The following is a 24,345-nucleotide window of genomic DNA, read 5'->3' as shown; positions in this document are numbered from 1 at the left end:
AAGGTCCCCCCACGCCAGGAAGCTCAGTGTCTCAAATGCAACGCTACTCTGTAGATGCCGACTCTAGCGACTCTACGACAACTCTAACGACGCATTTAAAGAGACACCCGATGTATTCGTGGCATGCAAAAAAGAATGCTGTGCATGGAAAAGTGTGAAGTCTGCTGCTGTCTCTAAGCCAGACGCGCAACAGCCTTCAGTAGCTTACCGTTTCAAGGCGAAGGATGCATTCTTACAGTGTTGTTGAGGAGCCTGACTTTGTGGCCGTTATGAACGCTGCGACTCCCGAGTATGTTGTGCCGTTGCAAACAACACTCTCCAGAGCAACAATTCCGGAGCTCTACGCTTCAAAGAAAAAAAACTTGATAAGCAGCCTTCAGGCGGTGATTGACAGTGGAGTAGAGGCAATTTCAATAACAACGGAGAGTTGGACATCACGTGCTAATGAAAGCTACTTGTCGGTAACATGCCACGTCATGGACAGCTCATTTCAACTGCATGTACATGCACTGGCTTGTACAGATACGGCAGACGCTCCCACAGCCGGAAACTTGGTGCTTTCTGAAAAGCATGGTGAAGGAGTGGGCACTTCCTGATCCAGGTACTGTGCCAGTGCACACTGCTAGACAATTTGAGAATTTTCCCTGCTGCAATTACTCTGTTGCCTTGGATAGGCATATAATGCTTGGTGGCCCTGAGCTTAGAGTCACCGATTACTCCCCCTCCTCTTATGCATTCTGGATTGGAGTGCTTGCGCGCGCTTTTCCGAGTGCAGATTGGTGTGTACCTGGTTTCTGCACTGGGCTTTCATATGATCGCTTGTTGCTGCTTTCCTTTCCTCTGGATTGATTCGGCTCGGCTTGGTGCAGGCGCACAGGCGTAGTGTGTGCCTGCTTTTTGCACTGGGCTTTCAACACATTGCTCGCTGCTCGCACTTATTCGCAACTCCAGCAATTCATGCGACACCTAGTGGCAGTAGGGAGGAACGCTATACAGAGGTCCAGTCACCGTGTGTGCCATAGAGGCTGCTATCGTGGACGAAAGAATGGAGCTGCTAGCAAAGAAAAAGCGAACAGCCAAGCAGTTCTGCTGTGTTCCTCAGTGCATGTCAGCGAGATGGAAGGACAGCGATATTTCCTTTCTTGCATTTCCCTCCGAGTCGAAAGACCGAAGCCACAAAATCAGGTGGATCCTTAACCTCTGCATCAGCAGGGCTGTGACACTGACAATGACTGTTTGCTCATGGCATTTTGCACAGGATAATTTCTCCTTACCAGGCGAGACACTATTGTGAACCTGTGAACTCGAACCTAACATGTGACCATTGTGCATGGCCATTATACATGTCGCTGTGGCACTTTATGTAAACACGTTTCACATTGCGAGGACTGGCGATTGGGCTGTGCATTATTTGCTGCATATGTTAGCCATATGTGAAATTCGAGCACAGGTTAGAGACCTGTCACAGTGGTTTCTCCGAGGAACGTCTCCTCTGCGCTCGTTGACCACATTGGCTGTAATTAGAGCTCACATTCGACGTTTCACAGTGGTTTCTGCGAGGAACGTCTTCTCTACACTCGTTGACTACACCCGGCTGTAACTCGGGAGGCTTTTGATGCCCAGCACGCCTCGCGCAACTTATACGGGCATCGGAGATTCAAATGTTTACAAATGATGTGCTAGCAAGTTCAGGAAGTGTTGAGTGTAAACGTGCCATGTATGTGGCATGCTAAAGCGCAATAAATATCACGCGTGGTGCGGATGAACTTGCAGCACAGGCGCACTGCACGTGGGCACTTCCCAGCGTGACTGATTAAGAATTTGCCACTTGCACTTGAGAATCTTTGACGCGCTCATGAGCGCCAATATGACACTGGTATTTCGCACCGACAGCGAGCCTGTCACGTTCATTGCAGAAGTTTGCCACTTAGCAACAGCCACATGTCAATTTTACATGCGTTTGTTAGTTGCAAAGAAAATTTACAGCGCCCGCCGTCTACTGACATGTCCCATATATATGTGCAGTATTAGTACCTAAACTAGCATTATCTGTATCATTAAATCATGCCCAAGTCAGTGGCAAAAATACTCCGGTCATGTGGTGGCGTTTGCACCTGTGTACTTTGTGTTATGAGCAGCTTTCAACTACAATTTACAGATGCTACATTCGGTGTACAACGTTGCATAGCCCTGCACACTCAAACCTGTGCTTCATTTCCTTCCAAATGCTTTTTATAAATATTGTGGCCTTGTTTCTGAGGTAAAACGAAAAGATTCTGGGTGCAGCCTATAATGAGACACAATAAAGCATAAACAATTCATTTATTTTTTCAGATGTAACATGACAAAGACAGCGGCTGAAGAAAATGCAATACCAACTGAAAACTTGCCAAGGACGTCATGTTATGATGAGAACAAGGATGCTCGTATGAAAGTGCTTTCACTGGCTAGACTTCGCCGACATGCGTATCGGTCAGCCAGAGTAAGTTAATTTGACTGCATAGTGCAGCACTTATATGCTTATGGTACATACACCATGGCTACAAGCATGCAATAAATAATGTCAACACTTTTTAATGCATTACAGAATGAATCAAGCAAAGAAACTGCTGCATCCCCATTAGAACCAAAGGCGTTACCCCATGCACCTGTCAGCACAACCACCATGGTAAATTGGCTGCCTGCAACTTGTGCACACATTGCAGGACAATCTCCCATCCCCTGACAGTAACAGCATGGACCGAATAAGTGACAAAGGAAATATGGTAATTTCTTTTTGTATATGTATGTGTTGTGGCAGCTGTCTTTACCTTGCTGGCGGCATGCTTTTTGGATTTACTTCGCAAAAGCATTGTGGTCTGTGATGGGTGCAAATTAACTGATGTAAAAACCCGGGGTTTCCTACTTCCAACATTGAATTGAACACATTGACGTGCATTATTGGAATGACAAAAAAGAAGCATCTCGCGTCAGTTATGTCAGACATTATAACTCTTGCTTTTGTTTTGTGACAGGAATTTGCTTGCCAGCCTAGCCCTCGGGCATTAATGGCAGAGTACTGAAGAGAAGAAAAAGATGCGACAAATTTCCTATTAGAAATGGCTTCACGGACAAGGCTTACAGAAAGCAAGGCTGTCCAAGTGACATCAGGTTCTCTTCCACAGAAGTTTGTGGACACGATAAATAGCAGCAACGTAAAAACATTCACAGGCCTGCCATCATATGATGTTCTGAATGCTCTTGTGACGTGCTACACAAAAGTTCATCCACTTTCAGGATGGCACCAGTTATGTGTAAAAAAATTTTCAGTGACATTGGTGAAATTGAAGCATAATATTTCCACTGCATTCTTGAGTCACCTTTTTAACTGTTCTCTAACTACATGTAGCAACATAATTGCAGAGACTGCTCAGTTGATGTCTGAAATTCTGTGGCTGTGCCACCAAAGAAAAAGATGTTAAAGATTTGCCTGTCTGTTTTAAACACTTCAGTAACGTGCGTGTCATTGTAGATTGCACCTTAATTCCTACTGGCCAGCCCAACTGTTTGCGATGTGCATTACAGACCTACCCCTTCTATAAGAAAGGTTTCACAGTTAAATATATGGTGACTGTTACACCAAGTGGTCTTAGTGCACACATAAGCCAAGGATATGGAGGCCGCACCTCAGACAAGGCCCTGTTTGAGCAAAGCTGCCCCATCAAGCAACTAAACCCGAGATCAGATGACATTTGTGCAGACAACTTAATTGAGTTACTCAGGCCTCTATTCAGAAAACAAAAGCAGATGCCAAAGGGTGATTCACTTAGGACACAAAAGATAGCATCAGCAAGAATTCATGTAGAACGTGTTATACAGCGAATTAAAATATTCCAAGTGTTGTCAACAAGAATCCCATGGAGCATGGTGGGACTACTTGACGACATTGTTATAACAGCTGCAGGCATCACAAACCTTTCATCACCGATTTTAGCAACACATCAATTTTGTGAGTCCTGCATCAGTACATTTCCCAAATGTATCATGTGCATTGTAAAAGTGGTTCATGCTTTCCATGCAAGGAAGTTTTAAAAACTTTACAGGAGTGGAAGTGCCACGTTCCTTCCCAGCAGAGGTGAAGCCAGCGCTCGCCCTTACTTTACATTTGAAATAGACCTTTCTTGGGTTGTCCTCTTACAGATCAAGTGGTTTGGCTCTGGTAATATAATTGCATGGCTCATTAGAAACTAAAAGCATGTTGTTCCTGTCATAAGTATTTTCTTCCTCTGAGTATTGATTACGTTATTTCTGAAACAATTTACTAAGAATTTCAGTCTTCATCTTAAAACCAGTAACACTAAGATACACGTCAGCCAGTCTCTGCATGGCAAAATAAGTCACGTTAATGGGGTTGAGACATCAAATTTGTGGCTTGTGCATTCTTTGTTTCAAACGTTTCTTATTGCTCTAGGAAGCATGGTACACATTCGAGTATTCTTATCTTCTCAGTAAATAATTTAATATCACATTATTTATGTGAACAATTTTCAGTTTTGGTTTGTGGGCGCAGAGTTGGACAGTGATGTCAACGTCAAGGAAGTTTGGTCATGTGGGCACACCAAGCTGTGATGCACACACTGCTGCATCGTCTGGTCTTGCACTCACATTCTGTACCAGTGCAGGCAAACAAAACCACCGTGACAGTTGTCTTGGCTAGCTGCGGCAGCTCCAATTATGACTCTACGACTGACGCGGCTCATTGCCCTCTAGACTCGAGCCTCTCCAGGCTTGCCCAGTGCTGTGGGTCACCACTCATTGCACGTCACTCTAATGTGGTATGACGTTACTAAAACTTTCGTTGCGCTTCCAACACAGTGACATCGGTGTCAATTGCGGTAGTGATGGGTTTCGATCATGTGAACAAGCATTTAGGCACTTTTTGGAAGCGAATTAAAATATATTTTAAACGTTTTCTTTGTCCAACACTTCATGTTGAGTGTCCTTGCATACAGAGGAAGCCTACAGTATGCTTTTTATAGCCTCAAAATTTGGTGTCTCAACCCCTTTAACACATTGGCTTCCGCGGCCGGCAAATCGCCGGTTGCTCAGAGTATGGTTTCTTTTGGGTTTCTTCAATAAATGGCAGCACAACACAACTTGTGTAGTGATCGATTCATGTGCTTTCTACCAGATGGACGTAGTTGTCCACTGTCCGAGACCAGTTTTGTTGTTTTTAAAGACAAAAAGTTCGCAATCCTGTCTCTTTCCAAACATGGCGTCGTGGAGAAAGCACGCTTTGGCGGCGGAAGAAATTCTCAATCTTGTGTTCGAGACTGATGACGAGAGTGACAACTGCGATGAAGAGGATGTTGTGTCAGATGACAAGAGTGACTGGATTACGGACAGTGACAGCGACAATGAAGACAACTTGTGTTTAGCGCAAGATCCGTGCGACTCTCGGCCACCATCTCCGAAGGCGCGAAAACTAGAAGACTGGCAATGGGAAGCGGATGACACAGTGGAAAAGGTTGTGAAGAACACCTTTTGTGGTCAACCAGGCATCAAACGAGCCATCCAGGTACAAGTAGGTGCAAATCCCAGTGATCTGGCAATGTTCAACGCTCTCCTCGGAGATGAGATTTGGAGCACCATCGCATTACACACAAATGCCTTTGCATGCGAGAAACAGCGTTTGCATCCCGATCACAGTTGGCATGAAACAACACCGGATGAAATGAAAGCTTACTTCGCTATGTGTGTGCTGATGAGCCAAGTAAGAAAGAGCAGCATTCAATCTTACTGGTCAACAAGAGCTGTTATAAGCCCACCATTTTTTGCATCTGTGATGTCGAGGCAGCGTTTTTGGGCACTCTAAAGATATCTGCATTTCTGCGACAACTCTCTCCCTCGAAGAGGAGATAAGCTGTGGAAGTTGCGCCCTGTGCTCGACCATGTACTGAAATGCATTGATACAGCCCCTGATCCCGAAGAGTGTCTGGCAGTTGATGAAAGCCTTATGAAGTTTGCCGCCCATGTTGTCTTTATGTGTCTTCCTTTTGTGAGTGTTCAATTGCGGCAAAAAACATGTCTTTTAGCAAGCACCAACTAGGCCAACAAGCAGTTCTGTTGCTTATGAAGTTTCGTGGTTGGCTGTCCTACGTCCAGTTTAACCCGTCGAAATGGGCAAGATTTGGCCTTAAATTCTACAAACTGTGCGAGTCTTCAAGCGGCTACTGCCTGACGTTCTCGATTTGGACAGGGAAAAGTGAAAAGACTCCAGTTACCGCTAGGTTGTTGTTCAGTGAGGCGGTTGTAATCGACCTTCTAGAAAAATGTCTTCCCGATGGCCACACAGTGCTTATGGACAACTGGTATACTTCGCCATTGCTATTTCGCCACCTAAAGGAAGCTGGTTCGAATGCTGTCGGCACAGTCCACCTTCACCGAAAGAACATGCCGAAGGATTTCAAGGCGAAACTGCAAATAGGCGAATGCAAGTCCCCTCTTTGCGCGAGGCATCATGGCACTCACTTGGCAAGACAAAAAGCAGGTCACAATACTGTCAACCTGCCAGAGTTAAACTGATCTCACTGATACCGGAAAAAAGGGTCGCAAGAATGGCTTGCCAGTTTTGAAGCTGCAAGTTGTAATCGATTACAACTGAGGCATGGGCGGAGTGGATCACGAGGACCAACTGGCTTCCTTTCCAATTAGGCGAAGATAAGCCAAAGGCTACAAGAAAATCTTCTTTTATATTATGGACATCGCTGTTTGTAACAGCTACGTCTTACCTGCCAAAGCATCAGGAAAGCGGCTCCACTAACCAGACTGGAAAGTGAACCTCGCAGAGGAGATTCTCGAAGCGGCCGTTTCTTCCCAGTACCATGGTCGACGTAAACCGCCTGTCACGGCTACACCAATGCCGCTGCAGGCTTCCGAGTGGGCTAATTTTCCTCGCCATATCCCACCAAACAAAATCAAGCAGAATCCATCAAGGCTATGCTTAATCTGCAAGAGACATGGGAAAAAGTCGGAGAGCCGGTGGGAATATGGAAAATGTGAAGTTGCACTTCACATGTGTGTGTGCTTCAAAGCTTTCCATACACGCAAGTCATATTAGGTGGGATGATGCAGTGAGCCCTTCCGAACAGAATAAAGTAAATTTTGTCATTCTACGAGGTGTGCAGCGGAATTTATCGCTTTTCTTAAAGACGGCTCGCGCGCCCAATGCTCATCGCTATACCAGAATAATAGGCAGGAAACGCCGCGGAAGGAGCGGAAGCCAATGGGTGAATGGCCACACGCGCTTCAAAGACTAATTTCTGCGTTTGTTAGAGCGAGCCTCAATCTGCAATGGGAAACAGTAAACCACAGCGTGAACTTTGTGGACCTGCTCACGGGTGTTCACACGCAATAAATAGAAAGTTATTGGCAGAAAGTGAAGTGCCGCCTCGTCTTCGCCGGCTGCAGGGTAACTGCACTGCTGCTGGTGTCGCACCTCACAGGGCTGTGGTGGGAGTAAATTAATGGCCACACGTGCTTCAATGACTCATTTCTGCATTTTTTAGAACGAGCCTCGATCTGCTATAGGACACAGTAAACCACAGCGTGAACTTTGTGGACCTGATCACGGGTGTTCACACACAATAAATAGAAAGTTATTGGCAGAAAGTGAAGTGCCGCCCCCACTCCACCGGCTGCAGGGTAAGTGCACCGCTGCTGTAGTCACAACTCACATGGCTGTGGTGGGAGTCAATTAATGGCCATACGCGCTTCAAAGACTCATTTCTGCGTTTGTTAGAGCGAGCCTCAATCTGCAATGGGAAACAGTAAACCACAGCGTGAACTTTGTGGACCTGCTCACGGGTGTTCACACGCAATAAATAGAAACTTATTGGCAGAAAGTGAAGTGCCGCCTCCTCTCCGCCGGCTGCAGGGTAACTGCACCGCTGCTGGTGTCACACCTCACATGGCTGTGGTGGGAGTCAATGGCCACATGCGCTTCAATGACTCATTTCTACGTTTGTTAGAACGAGCCTCAATCTGCAATGGGAAACAATAAACCACAGCGTGAACTTTGTGGATCTAATGATGGGTGTTCACACGCAATAAATAGAAAGTTATTGGCAGAAAGCCCAGTGCAAAAAGCAGGCGCACACCAAGCCTGTGCACCTGCACCAAGCCGCGCCGAATCAATCCAGAGGGACGGAAAGCCTCGACAAGCGATTGTATAAAAGCCCAGTGTAGAAACCAGGTGCACACCAATGGTTGCTCGAAAAAGCGTGCACATGCACATAGCGAGCCGCACCAATCCATTCAGAAGGAAGTGGCGGAGGGGGAGTGATAGAATAGGTGATGCTAAGCTCAGGGCTACCAAATGTTCCGGGCACACGCTGCAGTTGTGCGCGAGTGATGTCAAATGGGATGCACCTGGATTTTCCCAACTGTGCACAAAGGCGAGGGCTGGTGCTGGCCACTATAAGAGAAGCTCAAAGTCTCGGGCGTGCCTTATGGAAGTACAAAGGGAAATGCAGCTGAATGTCCTGGAAGTGGTGCTAGATGTTCTGACGCATTGGAATAGTGAGCATCAGATGACTAGGCTGCTCAAGCTTTGCAAACCGATTACCATGGAGCTTTGGGAGTGTGATGGGGTTGACAACCTCACTGCAGCTGAATGGAAGCTGATGACTGCCGCTGTGAAGGTACTCGATCCACTTGCTCAAGCCACAATAGAGCTATCTGGGGACAAATATCCCACTTTGTCCCAAGTTATTCCATTGCTGGAGTGCACTTACATTGTACTTGCTCGACACGCAGCTCAATCAGATGAGTCGTCGGCAATTGCTCCGAGTCTGGCATGCAGCATCAATGCAAGGTTTCCAGGTGTCAAGACATCTGAGGATACAGCCCTAGCGATGTTGCTGGACCCAAGATTTAAGGATGCCTGCTATACAGAAAGGGCAGAGAAGGAGTGGGCCTGCGCTCTTCTCACCATAGCAGCAGAGGGAACACTGCAAGTTGTATGCTGTGAAACATCAAGTGAGAGCGGTATAGGTTTAGATAGCTCCGAAGATGCTTCTGTGTGGGGGGCCTGTGCAAGCTTTACATCAGATGGTACTATGAAATCTGGTCCTTCCATCAAAGATGATGTTGAGAGTGACCTGAGAGCTCCCCTCCTTCCTCGCTGTGAGGAATCGCTCGAATGGTGGGAGAGCAAAGGCAGCCACCTTCACAACAAGTGATAGGTTATTTTTGACAGCAGGTGCCACTGTAACCAGCAGAAGGGATCCACCTACTTCCCCAGCATGTGGGAAAACTAGTTTTTCTGCATGAGAATTTTTGACTTTCATTTTATTAACTGTAGAAAAGAACACCTTTTACTTGCACGTAGAGCTGTTATTTTTTTCTGATTTCTTTTTCTGTGTTGTAGCCTTTTAACTAGTAGAACGGAGTGACTTCTTCACTGCATGTGGAGCTGCTAGTCTTTATGCCTTTGTTTTTTTACTTGAAATATGTTACCAAATGATATTCTGTGATGTTTTATGCATGTGTTGTAGTTTATCTCTGTGGAAGGGAGCACCTCCTTTTACAACTAGTCAATATACAGAAAATTTTTTTACTGTTTAAGATATGTTATCACAGGATTCTCGGTGATGCTTTTGTTCTAACCTCAGAAATAAAGAATTTTGCATAGAAGAACTTTAAACTGTTCAGTTGTGTTCTTTGGACACCTGACAATTCGAATCCACTTCGAAAGTATTCAACCCCAAGGACTATTCGCTTTGATTACGATTCGAACTAAGATATTACTATTCGCACAAGCCTATTCTTTACTTTTATTTCTGCTAAAAATTTGCATTTTTATGCATTCTACTAATTTTGCAATGCCTTTGTTTGATCAGAACACCACAAACTAGCTTGTATGTTCATCGACCATGTAGACGCATGCATAACAAATTCCTTTTCTTAAGCCTCTCACTTCTTGACCCCATGAAACTTGTCTTGGGAAGACGGCTTGAGGAACGTGCGAAATTTCAGGAGCAGATCTGTCACAATCAACCAGAGCATCTGAAACGTAGCTCTTCTCTTTGCATGGCTTGCCATTTTGGCTTTAAGATTTCCCACTCCCTTTTTAGCATAGGAATATGCACTACCATAATATCTGCAACGTAGAATTCAAAGGCATGCTATATGGCCACTCTTGACGACACGCCTTGGTAGGAAAAATTGCAAACTCTGTATAGTGTGGTTACCTGGAGTCCAGTAGTTTGGAAAGCGGCGTCAAGTTCACAGATAATTGACATAAGAAATCTATCACTCCCCAGGGTGTCTACCAAGTTGACATCTCCGAATTCCCTCAGTTTTCCGTGTTTTCCCTGAGTGCCTTTGCAAAATTAACTGAATGACAAAGAACTTTGTTTTATGTCAAGAGGGCTGACACCATGTCACCCGATACTGTCACTCTCTAGTAAATATGTTTAAAAAACAAGGCCTCAATCCAGTTTGCATAGTAAGGAGTAGTGTTTATTTTATTCCAAAAGGAAACAGAAGGGAGGGGTTAGTATAATGCCCAGCGAATAAAATATTTTCGAAAAAATGGTAAAGCCTACTGCAAATCGAGTCAAACATTTTCAAATATGAATAAAAAAGAGATGTATACAGAAGCAAATATTTTCGAATATGAGCTATTCCTATTAAATGATAGCAAGCTCTTTGGTATAAGCTTGCCCAAACTTTGTCACAAGTGAGATTCTCTCTTAGCACCTGGAAAGTCAACCTCAACTGTCCTGACATACTCTCAGCCCGCGCAAAACACCTCAGTGTCGCGTTTCACTGCGTTAAAGAGTTTATTTTGATTGGATGAGGGACACCTGTACCTCAACATCAGCCAACACTTTCCTTTTTTAGCTCAAGCTCCTTCAAAGAGGTGGCGGCACGCTTCCTTTACAATTAATTCCTCAATGCATAGGCCCTTTCTGTTCTCGTCCCCCTTCCGCCGCGCATTCGCCTCACGGACCAGTTGAAGCATCCTCTTGGTCAGTTGTATAGTCAACGTCCAATTTTGCAGACTTCCCAGGGGCTGCAAAAAGGTCCAAAAAGGGCAGCCCGAAAAAAATGAATGCCAGTCTCTCACCGCCGTATTCACAAACACTTTTTTCCTTACTTTTAAAGGTGGCCTTTCCTAAGGAGAACTCAAGTTAGTGTGAGGAAAAGTTAAGGCGCCCTTCAAAAACCCACCTTATGACATTTTAAGGTCACCTTCTGAAAGGCGCCCTTATCTGAATAAGTGTGTCACATGGGAGTGAGGCTATGCACATTTTTACGCTTTAAGCTTCTGTGCATATACGTAAAACTTATTCCCACAATAAAATAATAAAACTGTGCCACAGCACTCCTACAAGCAAGCACCGCCAACTTTAGACAGAAAGTTTGCCCGTTGTTGACTCAACTTTATTTTCGGCTGGCCACTATGCGGCGTTGCCGCCGTGCCGTCACAACAACATGCTTAAACATGGTTGCTGCTATTCACGTCTCTTTGTTATGTGTGTTTACTTTGCGAAGTCGGTCAGTGCTTTTTATTGCTTGGACAATTTATTTTCGTGTTTTTCTATCTTGTGCTGTGTATCTTTTGAAAATATTAATTTCTTTACAACAAAAAATGTAATGGAGGGGAAAAAAAGGATAAATTTTAGCAAAGAGGAGCGAACCGTGTTGATCGATCTGGGGAGCAAGTACAAGGACCTCGTGGAAAACAAACGGACGGATGGGGTGTCTTTGGCCAACAAAAGAAGACGCAGAAAAATATCACCAACGAATTCAACTGCCAGCCCAATGTTCAATTTCGCACTGAACTCGAACTGCGCAAATGCTGGGATAATTTAAAAGGAAAGTGGAGGGAAGGGAAGGACGACGACATGAAGGATGTGTTTACGACAGGTGAGCTCCTGTTCTCTCTGTTCCGTTTTCGCTACTCACTACTTTTGCTTGAGTAAAGCTACATTTTGCTGATAGTGAGGCTCCTTGATGCATGCCTAATGCAGCTTAGCCGCATCAGCTCCGTTGCCGTGCCACGATAAGTTGCTTCGGTGAAATATGGCATGCGATTGTTCGCACCTTGCTTCAAGACTTTTTTTCTTATGTTATGGATGTCGCGCTTTCGAACGCAAGCATGCACTTTTATAGCGTTCTCGCGTGGCCGTGGCTTGACGGCGTGTACCAAGCGTGCGTTTACATAAACGCGAGCTCGAGTCCACACCGGCCGTCGCCAAATTATCTGCTGTCTGTAGACGGCGACGAGTCCACTGCCATTCATGCAAATATCGCAAAAGTAATGATTAAAGCATGTTCACGCTTAGCATGACGCTAGCCCTGTGCAGTTAATTCAGAATGATTGGGGCATAATGCAAAGTAGTGCTGTCTTTTCAGGAGGTGGCAGCACGCCAGCAGACAGACAATTGACAGACGAGTTCGAGTGAGTTGGAGCTGCCGCATCGCATATGTCGACACGAGTGCACAACCCGTTCGACAGTGACCGTGGGCGCCACGTGTTTACTGCTAGACCACAAGGCACCCTGAGTGTCGTCTCGCTGCTCCAACCTATGCAAGTGGAGTCGCTGGAACCGTCCGACGGTATGTGAATTGCGAAGGCAGCTTTTTGGAAGCAAGTGGCTGATCGTACTGGGCGAGCATAGATGAGGAAAGGAGTTGCACCAAAGTCTCTCATTCAGAGAGGAAACCTTGTAAACACTTCACAGCTTGCATAAGATCTCCTCCAGATGCATGAAACATCCCAGCAACTCTCAACTTAAAGCAATGTTAGCCATAGATTTGAAGAAAGCCCCCGACAATGTGGCCCTGGATGCCATGCTTGTTGAGCTCTGTTTCACCAACTGCAGCACAAAGATATACAACTACATGCGGGTCTTCTACTGACGCCATACGTGCGCCCTTAAAATTGGTGGCATGACATCTAACCCCTACCCACACCCGCAGAAGGGCACACCACAAGGAGCAGTGAGTGCTCTCCCCAACACTGTTCAACATAGCAATGTGTCACGTACTCGGATCTGTACTGCCCATACCAGACATATGTTAGACACTGCACGCCGACGACATAACCATATGGATCAGCAAAGGCTCTCCGGAGACAATATAGGACACCCTGCAGCGCGCACTAGATGTAGCTCAAGTGGAAGCTGCGAGGAGTGCTCCCTGGAAAAAGTTGGAGCCACTGCTGGTTGCGCACAGCACGCACTGGAGGCCCCCACCCATGACCCTACACAACAAAGGACAATACATTTCTCAAATACATAATATCAAAGTACTGGGCCTATGCATGCAGCAAGACGGAGTAGGTGTGGCCACTTTCCAACATTTGCTTAAGCAGGGTGAACAAGTCTTCGAACAGTCTGATGCTGAGGTGCGCCTCGCGCTTTGCGAGGTTGGAATTACAGACGAGGCTATTGTCTCATGTCTTGTAGCAGGTCCTACTTCTATGGATGATCTCCGGACCATCTATAAAGCTTTCGGAGTTAAACAGAAAATGAAAACGAAAAGTAAAAACAAGAATAGTCCTAACATTCAACAAACCAAAAATAGAAATCAACAAAAGCGATCGCGTTACATTAAACACCAAGGAGTTTACCACTTAGGTCCCAAAGTTCTGGCTGATCACCTTCTTATGGGTGATTCTTCAGTTGCATGCTCTTTAACAGACTTACATAAAGAGTTTGATCCTATTTTTAACACTTATTCTGCACCACTGTCTTCCCCACTTAAATCGACAATAGCACTCGAGGTTGACGAATCTTTGTTCACGAAGGGTGAAGTTGCTGTTGCCATTACATTGCTCTCTTCAAAGTCCTCTCCAGGACCCGATAATATCTCAACTTCCGAACTTTTAAAGATACCCCCTGGTATCTCATGTCATATTTTCAATAATTGGTTAGCTTTTGGCTTAGTCCCATTGGAAATGAAACAAAGAAGGACCGTATTTATACCTAAGAAATCCAATCCGGGGGGTCCAGGCGATTTTAGGCCGATCTCTGTCTCCCCTCTCCTTTTTAGGTTATTTTCCAAGCTCTTACTGTGTAGGTTGAGTGCAACTAAACCATTTCCATAAATATCAGTCCGGTTTCGCCGAAGATTGCAGTACTAGCTTCTTCCAATTTACTTGGCTTGCAAGGTATTATGAGGTCGCTTAAACTTAAATGTAAGTCTTTCTTTGCTGCGAGTCTTGATTTGCGCAAGGCTTTTCACTCAGTGTCTAACTTGGCTATTTTCAGTGCCCTAGATGCACGCAATGTCCCTTCATGTATCCTTAACTTAATTAACCATTTATATGTGAATTGTACCACCACATACACTTGCGGGGGTATCTCAGATAATGTCCGTGTATAATTAAGAAGAGGCATCAAACAAGGTGATCCTCTTTCTCCTTTTCTTTTCAACTGCATAATTGATCCTTTAAACTACTGTTTAAATAAATTAGGTGTGGGAGTTCCATTTGCTTAAAAGTTCTATGTCTGCTATGGCATTTGCAGATGATCTCCTCTTAATGTCCAATTCTCGTGAGGGACTTCAGCTCCTTATAGATGAAACAGTCTCTTTTCTTAGAAATGTTGATTTGCAAATAAATTCTTCTAAGTCGCAGTATTTTGGTTGGCATCCAGATCATATTAGTAAGGGCTTTGACTACAACATTCCTTCATTGTCTATCTTGGGGCAGGATATTAAGCAGAAAGGTAGAGATGAACCAATTAAATATTTAGGTCTTAACATCTTTATAAATAAAAATCCTACAGTCCATTCCAAAAAGGCTATGAAACTTTTTCAACTCCTTGCAAAGGCCTCTCTAAAGCCATTTCAGAAGGTGCATTGCTTGAGACAGCCGGTCCTTCCAGTACTCCTATACAGTGCTTCAAATACTTTAGAGGTTTCCTCAGAGTCCTGTAGGCTGGATGGGCTAACTGGCAAATGGGTAAAGAGTGTTCTTCACTTGCCTCCAAGTTTTCCTAATATGCATATATGGCTTCCGTCTAAGAATGGGGGGCTGGGCATCATTCAGTTGCAGATGGTCGCTCAGGCGGTTCAGTTCAAGGGTCTCGCGCGGTTACTTAGACTAGGGGACACATTCATAGATAATCTTTTTGATAGTATCTTGGATAAGAATTTTCGACGCATTGCTGAATTCTTCGAAATCCCTTCTGGAATCACTTCCTCAAAGGCGATTCAGTCAGCATTAAATGGCGGATCTCGGAAGTGGTGGTCCGATTTAAAGTCTAAATATACCAATAAGTACCTCCTGGCACACCATGACCAGGCTGTAGCTAACACTTGGTAGTATCATGACTCCAAGTTGTTGAAGGAAAGGCATCGTCTTAAGGCTTTGCGCCTTAGGACAAATCTATATATGACTAGGTCTTTAACTACCAAGCATAGCAGCGATCCGACGTCACGGCTATGCCGTCGCTGTCATGAAAAGCCAGACACTTCACTCCATATATTGCAGGAGTGTGAGTCGGTGCACCTCGCACGTACAGAACGACACAACTTCGTAGCAAAGAAGGTTGCCCGTCTAGTAAAGGAAAAGAGCCTGAGCGTTACGGTTCAGGAAGAACCTCGTTTAACGACTCGGGAGGGTACTAGACTGAAACCTGACTTAGCCATTGAGACTGTGGACGAAGTATTAGTGATTGATTTGGCGGTCGTATGGGACTTCAACGTCGGGGTGCTTAGAGACAAGACACGTGAAAAGTCAGTGAAGTATGCTCCATTGCGGAGCTGCTTCGATCCACACAAGAAATTCCCCTCCCTTGGATTAGTTTTTGGAGCTCGAAGCATGACTTGTTCAGAAACATTGCAGTTAGGCGAGACCTTGGGTCTTTCACGGTGTGATCTCGCTTGGCTAAGTGCCTGTGTCCTTTATGGTAGTTTGATGTGTCTCAACAGATTTAGAAAAAGAGTGTAGAAGTTCCTGGGAGATTCGCCGCGCGTACTTTTATATTTCTAGTTGCCGCAGTGGTTTATTCTTTCTTTTTATTATTCTTATATATATATATATATATACATATATATATATATTTTACTACTGTGTTGCTCTGTATGATGTATTTCGTTCGGAGGTCGGCCACAGCTTAACAAGATAAGTATAACAAAAAACACGATACCTTTCCCCAAGATAGCCCACCTACAAATGACGTCTTGGGGAGGCCAGGCCAAAGGGTCTTATCAGTAATATACCGCCCTCCGAGCGGAAGTATTGAGAATTTCATTTATTATTTTGGTAAGCTACTGGAGTTCTGTTCATTTAATAATGTTCATTTCGTCTGTGGAGGCGACTTCAACATAAATATTTTAGATAAAAATAAGCATGTGCAGGATTTAAACAATCTACTACTATCATTTGGCTTTACCAATCTGATCACTACACCAACGAGGGTTACTCAATCTACCTCATCTGCCCTTGACCTTCTTATTACAAATATAGAAACCTCAGTCTGCACCACGGGTACACTTTCTAATGATATTAGTGATCACTGCCCAGTCTTTATAGTGTACACATTAGATAACAGTATCAAACAAAACACTGAATTACTTACCTACCAACACATTTCTAACGAAGCACTGGATTTATTCAGTCTAGCTGTAGGTACGCAAAACTGGGATTCCGTGTTATAAGAAAAAAATGTTAACAAAGCGTATAACAAGTTTCTTGAACTATTTGTGCGCATCTACACTGCGCATTTCCCCTTCAAGCAAGTTAGGAAATCAAAAACGATACGAAAACCGTGGATTATGAATGAGCACATCAAAATGATAAAAAAGAAGAACAGCCTTTATCATGCGTTCTTACACTCCAGATCAGAAATTAAACTTAAGGAATTCAAAACCGAAAGAAATAAACTGAATAAAATACTAAGGCAGGCAAAAATAGATTACTATCAACGTCTGTTTTTTGAAATCGACAAGAAACGTCCGGATGCGGTTTGGAAAATAATAAATAACGTTTTAGGTCGTCAAACCAAAAGTAGTGTACCCAAGTCGATAAGCTACGCAAATTGCGAATTGATCGGTAAAGCACTGGCAGACCATTTCAATACCCATTTTGTAAATGCAAGCGTTACGCACGACCATGACTCCCAAGTCATACATTCGCTAGATAAATATGTTTCAGAAACTATATTTATGGAGCCAACTGACGAACATGAGGTGTTTACAACAATAAAAAATCTTAATAACAGCAATGCATTGGATATTGACAATTTACAAATTAAGCCAATAAAATATGTCTTACATCACTTGCCATTTATCCGCACGTTGGTCCATATATTCAATCTAGCTATAGAATCGGCGACTTTCCCAGACGGCATGAAACGAGCTAAAGTATCTGTGCTATACAAACATGGCGATATAAATAATGTTTCTAATTATAGACCAATATCTGTCCTTCCCATTTTTTCCAAAGTGCTAGAAAAAATTATTGCTACGCGCCTAACAAAGTTTCTAGACAGATATAATGTAGTAACAAACTCACAATTTGGTTTTAGAAAAGGTAGATCTACGGAAGCCGCCCTTTTGTCCTTGAAAGAAAGTATTGTGCAAAGCATAGACAACGGAGAATTCGCCCTCGGGCTCTTCATCGATTTTAGCAAGGCATTTAATTCCATCAGTCATGACATTCTTAAATATAAACTATCAATATATGGAGTACGCGGACATCCACTCACTTTAATGGAATCATATCTCAGAAATAGAACTCAGTGTGTATGTATTAACAACGTCCTATCTTCTTTCTTGACACTTAAAAATGGAGTGCCGCAAGGGAGTGTTTTGGGCCCTCTATTATTTAGCTTATATATCAATGAATTAGTAAATATAGATCCTACAGTTGATTTCTTTATATATGCGGATGATAGCACTATACTCTTCTGTGGAAAAGACGCAAACGAACTAATTATCAGATGTAATGCATTGCTAATGAAACTATCTGATTGGTCACATTCAAATGTGATCAGAATTAATCCCACTACAACGAAAGCTATTCTTTTCAGAGCCAGAAACAAACCTTTTCAGTTGGAACATTCAATCACTTATTTAGGCAAACACATAGCACTAGTTAATGAACACAAAATACTTGGAGTAATATTTTCATGTCATTTGAGTTCGGATGCCCATTTTAATAACCTTCGAAACAAGTTTTCTGCAGTCGCCGGTGTACTATCTCGCTGTAGAGCTTACATGCCGACAAAAGCCAAGCTACAAATTTATCATGCATTGTTCACCTCGCAATTTAATTACTGCAGTTTAGTATGGGCAACGACAACGCGAACTAACATAAATAAAATAGTTACATTACAAAAGACACTTTTCCGACACATTGCTAATATTGAAGCCCAATCAACAACAAAAACATTATCGCAAACATACCAAATCATATGGGTAGATCGATACTATGAATATCGTCTTTTACAAATATTTTATTTTGCAAGGAAAGAATGGAGAGATTTTCTTACATCACTAGCGACCTTGCAGCACCATGACATACCTGTTCATTTAAGAAATCCTGAACCTTGGCTTGTACCGCGCTTTCGCACTGAGTATAAGTTACAATCTATTAAACACAATTTGCCGAAAATGCTAAATAATCATGTTCACGCTAATAAATTCTCTCGTCAAGAGTTGAAGATGTATTTCGTTAACCTATAACACATATATTCATGTATAACGATGCATATAAATGACTATGTTTTTTCTTTTTTGCCTATTTGTTTACTTGTATAAAACAAGGCATTTTTTTTTTACATATCCATTCATAAGCATGTAACTCAGTTTTTTTCAATTTTATGTTTAGTTTATGTATAGTAAACTTCTGCTTACGTTTTTTGTACTAAAAAAGTTGTTGTTATCGCGCTGCCATGTATAACGCCTCCTGGGTCCAGTCAAGCTGCTGACGGCAGCTTTTAGCCCGGGAGGACGTTTGTAGTCTGTACTAGAAGAAGAATAAACTTGAACTTGACAGCAAGGACTGACGTGTGGTGGTGTTTCCCTTCCCGTGCTGGTGATGAAACAGTCCTCCACATTAAATCTAGCTGTGGCCACTGACACCACAAGTATTGTGGTAATTTATATTAATAGCGTATTTTCAATCGACACCGAGGACTTCATGGGACAGACATGCTGCGGCTGCGTGATGCCTTACCCTTGTCTAGCCTTCGCTATCATGCACCATCCAATAACTTACAAAGGTGCAGCACAACAAACTCAGCACTCTCATTGCAAAACCCCTAAACTTGCAGTCGTAGAAACGACTAACACGAGTATGGAGCTGTTAGACAAGGCAAGTAACCACAACATCCTAGAAAAGCTTATCAGTACACAAACTCAGGCAGGAGATTAGACTGAACAACATCAGGCAGAAGAATCCTGCAAACGCTGACGTTCGAACCCAATGACACCCCGCTGCCTGCTACAAGCTGCTTGGCAAAAATGCCCGAGCATTACTCACAATAGCCTCCATACTATGCAAATCGAACCCCAATGAAACAAAGTATGCAGAGAACAGCGCATCACATACGGCTGCAGGTGCATTCAACAAACCAACACCCACAAATACCTGTTCACCGATGCTGCCATCAACAACACTGCAGCAGCCCTACCAACTACAGCCGAGTTAGTCACGAAAGCCACCACACACACTATAACTAAGCAATCCTAGCTGCCTACATCAACTCTGCAACCAGCGGGCTCTTGGACTGAGAGGCCCAGTTCATCATACAATTTTTTTTCTCTAAATCAAGTTAACTGCTGCTAAGATGCAATTAAGAACTGCTACTTGCATAAGGCATAAAAAGAAACAGTGGAGGTGTTGCGGATTGCAGGAAGGCATTTGTTGAATGAGCCAGGTGACACCGATGATCAAGTTGTATGCAAGGCATGCTGCCTCTTAGTGCCCACTATTTATACATTGTGTAACTCATTCAATGCTCTGCCATTTTATTGTTCGAAAATAACATAAAAAAGTGATACATAAAACAAATACTAATCAATAAAAGAAATACTGAAGCTCAACAACAACAAACTTCTTTTTTTCCCTTAAACGTGACTGATATATAGTTTTTCTATGGATAGCTTTATTTTACTTGCACACACAGATTTACACACTCACTTTCAAATAATGCATGTGGCAGTAAAGTGAGCAAGTAGATGTGTATTCAGCAGCTGGGGTGCTTGCAGTGTGCCACTAACCGACCATGGTCAAGGACGCCAACAAGAGCCATGAGGAGGTATGGCGGCAGCACCAGGTGCAGAAGGAGCATGAGAAGCTTCTATGGTGACCAGGCCAGTGCACTATCTGAATACAGGAAAAGTAAAAACGTTCCTGTTCTTGGAAGCTCAGTAGCTAATGTGGTCACCCAAAAATGCAATGCCAGTGAGACGCGGGCAGCAGTTGTACAGAGGTTAGTTTCTGCCACCATTCACCAGAGTAAGGAAACTGAAGTGGCACCAAGGGTAGCAGAATCGGATGCTGCAATTGTATAGCCTGCCCTCTCGACATGCGCAAGTGCATGCATCAGACCCTCAGTGAGTGCTGCGGCTCAGCGACCAGCAAACAGGCATTCTGTGTGCGTGAACCACAAGGTGCAAAAGGTTGTGCCACACCCCTCAGCTGCTGGTAAACAGGGCCCAGATTCTCGCTGCAGGATACTCAAGGCTCACAGCATGGTGCAGTCACCAGAGATGGCAGCTGCAGAGCAGCGCTGCAAAGCACATAAAGTGATCTTCCAGTTAGAAGCTAAAAAACTTGGGGAGAGCAGTGAAATAGCAGCAGCTAGCTTTTTCGAACTTCACACAACGAATCAGGTTGAACAAAACTGCACAAGTTCGCAGGTTTGCCAAGATGCGCTGAAGAATGAAAAAAACGGGTGTCACTTCAGCACGACACGCCACCAAGAAGCAGAAAATAAAAAAATGCGCTCCACATGCTCCTGCACTTGTTGGTGGTGTTTGGGTACACAAGAAAGTGTGCAAGACTCCAGTTGTTGCTGCTGCTTCTAAATGTACCCTAGTGACTAGTTACAGGAGACTTCAACGTTGCAGTGTGGCACAGCTCTCAGAATCTCTGCCCTCAGAGCAGTGCCATTTTTGGCAAGTGAAAAAAATCCTGCTGGAAACAGAAGCTGAAGAGCAAACAGAAAACTATGATGCTGTAATAAAACAAGGTAACCTAGAAGCACCTGAGAGACAGAAAAATAGCTTTGGCCTTAAAGGCCATGCTGTACTGTGAACGGATAAAATAGCAAATGTTGAGGTCCTGGGCCAATGTTCTGAAGTTGGCACTGTTAAAAACCACAAGAAGGTCTACAAGAATGCCAGAGGTACAGTTTTAGTCCACTGAAGATTCTGTCTGTGGGATGCTTGAACATTCCAATGCTGAATCACTGGCTAAATGTACTGTAGAAAAACATGCAGTCATAAACATGCATAAGCATGCAGTCAGCAATTGAAACTTTAGTTGAAAGCAGGGGAGTAGTAGGTATTACAAGCTACTCCATGCCTTATGGAAGCTTTGTGGAGGCAACTGCAGAAGTGACCATACCAGATAGCCCTCCACTGGACTGCAGCAAGAAAGCTAAAGATCACCGCAGGAAAAAACGTAAGCTCGTGAGATTGACACAGGGCTGTACTCTCATAGGTAGAGGAAGTTTTTATATAGGTAACAAGTTCAGCAACTACAAAGAGTCTACAGCTAGCTATGAGGAATGGAAAAATAAAGGTTCCTTCCCATGCGTATCTCAAAGTCAGGTAAGAATCCATTTTGCTTTGACAAAGATATTAACAAAGCAGAATTTCCGTACATTCGTGTTACTTTTACCTGTTGCCATGCAGGGTACCCAAGTTCTAGAGGGCAGAGTATTTGCCCAAACCAACACTTCAATGGAACAGGTTGCAAAGTTGAACTGAAACTTGCACTATGCTCTATGCCACAACCATTCTATGAAATTGCGAACATGACAGGGGCTCATAACCATATTAAAGGCCCCCAAGTTTTCCTGTGGTACATAATTAATTGTGCATTAACTTCATCAGAGAAAGACCAACTAAGAGAAATTATTTCTTATAATGCAAATCCCAAAGATATAAAGGAAGTCATTCTAAAAATAACGGGAAAGCACATTACTTCACAGGACGTGAGAAACCTAAAGCCTGTAACAATTCAAAAGATGAAAACAGCACACATCATGAAGTGCTCATTCTGCAGAAAATAGACAAATTATTTTCTGAAACAGCAAGATGGAAACTCCATGTTGAAAAAAAAAAATCACAGAATGATCTGTGCATAATGTTACAGTTGGAGCATATGGCTCAATTAGCAGAAAAGTATCCAGACGTATTGTTCTTTGATGGAACCTATAACGTTAACAGAGAAGGGGATGTTTGTTTTGCGTTCTGTGTGAAGATGGAATTAGTCATGGCAGACCTATATGTTATGCATTTATCCAGCAAGAAACATCTGGAATTCTGAAATCCATCCTCGAAACATTTCTGAATTTACACCGTTATAAAGGCTACGTGTAAAGTTGCTGTGACGGACAAGGACTTAAAGGAAATGAACATAATTATACAACTCTTGCCTGACTGTAGGATTCTATTACGTTTGTGGCATGTGCTAAAATATCTCCACTACAAAGCTGCAGAACAGTTCAGACAGCCTGACAAGATTAATGTAATAGATACAATTGCCAAACTAGTATTTGCACATAGTGTTGAAATATATGAACAGCACTTACTGAATTTGAAAGAAGCCCTAAAGAATGACAGCACTCTACTGGATTATTTTTATAAAAACTGGCACAGCTGCAAAAATATGTGAGCTTATGCTTATCGTTCAGATGTGTACAGCTTAGGAAATAATACTAATAATCAGATGGAAAGACATAATCAAAGGCTAAAGAAATAGTTAAGATGAGAAATGCACTTAGTTGAAGCTGTGAAAGCTCTCATAGACTATGCAACTTACAGTGACCTTGCAGTCAGTCGTGTGCAATATAAAGAAACCAAGTTTTGCATCGACACAAGTAAGGTGAGTGAATTTCACATGGAAGTATCTACAATATGTACGTAGAATGCTAGGGGATTGTTTTGTACGGAATATGAAACATTCATACAAAATCCTGCAACTTGTTCAATGTCTGGTGATCAGCATGTTGTTTCTGTGAACAATTAATGTTATGTAGTCACAAAGAGATTGACAATGTGCCCATGTACATTTAACATGCAGTATGGGCTGCCTTGCAGGCATATTCTTGCAGCCAGGTCAAAGCAAAATGAAAAACTTTTTGATAAAGAATGTATTCCACAACACTGGCTGAAATCTGACTTTGTGAGACTAAAATGGATGAGCCACAAGATGAAGTAAACATTTCAACTTTGAGTGCAGTAAAAAAAAGAGTCAAAGTGTGAGACATTAGAATCCAAATGTAAACATGGACATGCATGTAAATCTCGAAAGGGGCTGCAAATACAATGGCGCAGTATAGCACAAATGGGCTGGAGAAAAAACTAGCTGAGTGCAGAACTTCTTTTTACAATCTTGCAACCTATGGCACAAATAATAAACAACTTTCTAGTTTCACTGAAACAGTACAGAGCAGTGAACAAGAAGTGAGAAGCTTGGAAGGTGATAAAGGGGTAACCATTTTGCAGAGTGAGGCAGACAGAGATGACAGCACTCCACTGTCATCTGCAGATACACATAACAGCAAGTGATTACTGTGCTGATGAATTAGAAAGTCAACAAAATGTAGATTTGCTAATAGTTTCAAATGATCACGCAATATGTCAGGCTACCACAACACCAACTAATACTGCACAGCAGGTAACAGTGCTCTTGTAAAATTGGCTTGTGGCCGACCATGTAAGAAAAAGACAGTATTTAATACAAAGCAGTCAGAAAAAAAAAAGATGTCTAGGTGTTACAAACAGCTCTAGTGCGGCCTCACTGCCACATGTCAAATGTAAAACTGTGTTCTCATGCAACGATGCAATTACACAGGCTATCTGTGGTTCTACTTGCAACCCTTACAAAATCATTCCCTCCGAACTAAATGCCTTGCATGGCACATTGTGGGTGTCAGATGCAAATCATGAATGCACCACAATTCTTTATTTCCCAACAATTTCCAAACACACGTAAATTTCAGGATGTTCTGCATGCGCAGAAGCTCAAATTCATGAAGCAGACTACATTTGTCCAAATTCTACACATTCCAGGCACTGGGTGACAGTGAAAAATTATGGAGCCCCGAAAAACACCATCTTCCTGTATGATTCACTTGATCAGAACATTTTTCCTAGCGCAGTTCA

At 43.2% G+C, this 24,345-nt stretch overlaps 1 protein-coding gene and 1 pseudogene across 3 annotated transcripts in view; one reads left to right on the top strand and one right to left on the bottom strand.

Annotated features, from left to right (window-relative positions):
- Positions 1–24,345, bottom strand: part of LOC139055986 (uncharacterized) — a 146,155-nt gene that overhangs the window by 104,189 nt on the left and 17,621 nt on the right. The window lies entirely within an intron of this gene.
- LOC139055725 (piggyBac transposable element-derived protein 4-like) lies at positions 6,433–7,099 on the top strand (annotated as a pseudogene).

The sequence above is a fragment of the Dermacentor albipictus genome, chromosome 2, assembly GCF_038994185.2.
Source record: "Dermacentor albipictus isolate Rhodes 1998 colony chromosome 2, USDA_Dalb.pri_finalv2, whole genome shotgun sequence".
Lineage (NCBI taxonomy): Eukaryota > Metazoa > Arthropoda > Arachnida > Ixodida > Ixodidae > Dermacentor > Dermacentor albipictus.
This window is presented reverse-complemented; position numbering and strand designations above follow the sequence as displayed.